Source organism: Solanum pennellii, chromosome 4, assembly GCF_001406875.1.
Source record: "Solanum pennellii chromosome 4, SPENNV200".
Classification (NCBI taxonomy): Eukaryota; Viridiplantae; Streptophyta; class Magnoliopsida; order Solanales; family Solanaceae; genus Solanum; species Solanum pennellii.
In genome coordinates this window covers 62,145,656-62,148,943 of record NC_028640.1, presented here as the reverse complement: position 1 = coordinate 62,148,943, position 3,288 = coordinate 62,145,656, and positions in this window count along the sequence as shown.

The window sequence follows — 3,288 nt, the reverse complement described above, 5'->3', positions numbered from 1 at the left end:
CAGCACACTCAAGATTTGGCATACCCCTACAAGCAAATGAGATAACAATGACAAATATGTCAAAACAAGGTGGCAGTGCTAAGCTCATTAAACTAGCAAAAATCATAAAATGGGACGAAGCACCAATGGCTAACCGACACACAATTGAAACAGTAGATAGAAGCTTCCGAGATATAATGGATAGAGATGCATCTTTTGGAGGTAAGTCATTGTGTTTAGAGGCGACTTCCATCAAGTTCCTCCTGTTGTTCCGAAATCTACACGTGCAGAGATGGTAAAAGCAAGTTTGGTGAGGTCGTATTTGTGTCCTTTAATGTAAAAGATAAAGCTTACTACAAATATGTGAGCAAGAGCATATAGAAGTTTCAGTGAGTTCTTGCTTCGTATTGGTAACAGAGAAGAAAAAACAATTACAGAAAATTTAATTGCACTTCCAGAACAAATGATTGTCCAAACAAGTCAAGATAGTAATCAAGAAGAACCATTGGTCAGGGAAATATTTCCATCCCTTCAAGATAATTATAAATCGGCAAAGTATATAACAGAATTTGCAATCTTAGCAAGTAGAAATGAATTTGTAGATAACCTCAATGAATTGATGATCGGAAAATTCCCGGGAGAAACACAAACATACATCAGCTATGACTCAGCGAAAGATGATACCAACAACTACTATCAAGAAGAATACCTTAACACATTAACACCAATTGGACTACCACCTCATAGGTACATTATCACATACATCAAAACACATCACACATAAGTTTTATTATTATCTTAGCTCATAACGCAGATAAACTTAAAAAAATGACTAATCACTAATATATATATATATATTGATTAATGATTACATTGTATATCGTAGGTTAGTACTGAAAGAAAATGTGCCCATAATGAGGTTGAGAAATTTGGACCCCACAAATGGTTTGTGCAATGGTACGCGATCGATTTGTTGGGGTTTCGAGAACAATGTCATACATGCCGAAATAACAACAGGTGAATATGCCACAAGCAAGTGTTTATTCCGAGAATATCAACTATCACCCAGGCTAACCTTTCAAATTTATTCGAAAATAATTTCCAATATGTTTATGCTATGCAATGACAATCAATAAGGCACAAGGTCAAACAATACCAAATGTTGGATTGTACCTACCGCAACATGTTTTTCCAATGATCAACTGTACGTAGTACTGTCCAGAGGAATATCTATTGCAAAACCAAAAGTATTGGTCATGACTGAACAACCAGAGCGGCACCAGGAGACATACACAAGAAATATTGTCTACAAGGAAGTTCTGGAAGAGATTTGACTACGAAATAAGACATTACTTTTGCATGGAAAAACATCGTTTAATGAATACATAATTAGATAGTAATATTATGTAATATTGTAATGTATATTAACAAAAACATTTTAACTCTATACAGATTTAAACACTACGCATACACATCTTCCACCCATGAACATCACGTAATCACAATCCATAAAAAACAAACACAATACCCAGAAATAGAACACCTATTACAGCGTTACTATAACACACTCCTGAGAGAGTTTGAAAAATTCAAGTTAACAAATAAAATAAAAGATGAAATGAAGACAACGCTTCTCAGTTTTGATACAACTTGACAAAAGCATAAGACAAACAACAAGTAAAAGACAAGCTCCAACACACAAACCAAAAAACATACAAAAACAAAACATAACATCTGCAATCAGCAATGACATTATCCTCCTTGTTGTATATGTTGATGACATTATCATTACAGGAAGTGATTATGTTGGGATTTCTTCCCTCAAAATTTTCCTACACACTAGGTTTCATATAAAGGAGTTGGGCCAGTTGAAGTACTCTAATGGTTCATAACGTGCATCTTATGAAAGCATTATATACCAGCAAAACTTTTGTGTGATAATCATGTTGCTCTTCATATTGCCTCGGATTCAATGTATCATGAAAGAACTAAACATATTGATGTTGATTGTCATTTCATTCGTGAGAAGATTCAGGAAAGCCTAATTTCCACCGGCTATGTGAATACACGAAAATAATTAGTTGGTTTGTTCACAAAAGCATTGAATGGGACTCGAGTTGATTACCTTTGTAACAAGATGGGCATCTAACATGTATGCTCCACCTTGAGGGAAAGTGTTACTTAATGAATCTAGACACCTTTAGGTGTAGTGTAAATAGCAACAAATATGTAGGGATATGATAGAATATATTTTGATTCTTTCCTTATTTAGTTTCCTTAATTAGAGCTCATTGTATTTGTGTGTGTGTGAATATATATATATATATATATATATATATATCTTACATAATGAAATAATACACAAGTTATTCTCCGCACCTTGTCTTCTACACAATAGAAATGTTATGTTGTTACAACTTTCTGAACCATGGTATCTTGATCTTGGAAAAGACTTCGTTTGTTTGGCTGTAAATTTATGACATCTCCTTTCCATTTTTATCAGTTCCCTAACACTGATCATATTAAATTACTTGTAAGATAAGAACGAAGAAAAAGGTTACTTTTTCTGTTCCAAATTATAAGAAGCAGTGGGGCATATAGTGTTTGTTAAATCTTGAGATTTTGAATATGGCAAAAGTGTATTGAACAGGTAGTGCAACATGTTCCAGTGAAATATTGCAGCAGTATGCAAGTGGCGGCGTATGTATTATATATGGAAACTTATGTGTACGTTTTTTATTATAGTAGTTTACTTGGTTAAGGAAAACTATTAAAAACAAGTTTGAGTACAATAAGGTTTCGAGAAAAAGAGTTAGTAGAAGTCAACAAGGATTTGTAGAAGACAAATACAAAGTTGATTTGTACAAGGATTGGCAGAATTTCTGGTCTATAAATAGAGAGCTATTTTGATCAGAAAAACTTGCGCACCTACAAAGAGAGAGCTTCAAAACACGATCAAGAGAGTTGAGAGAGTTTTGTTAAAATCTTTTGAGTGCTGCGAGTTGAGTGTTAACGTTGTAAGATTGTATTCAAGAGTTTGTTTACAATCTAGGTAGTAGATTTGCTTGACAAGTTAGAGTACTTGAAAAGCATTGAAAAGATAGAAAACTAGGGAGTAGTTTTTTGTCTTGATTAGAAGGAGTTAGAGTTTATAATTCCTTAAGAGCTAAAGAAGTTGTAATCTTTGTATTACTTGAATTTTACAATTAATACAAAGTGTTGTTCAAAATAATTATTGTTAAGTTCGTCAAGCAGATACAAACAAGTAGTTAATACGTGTTCCTTTAAAGAATTCAGGAGGGTAGAATT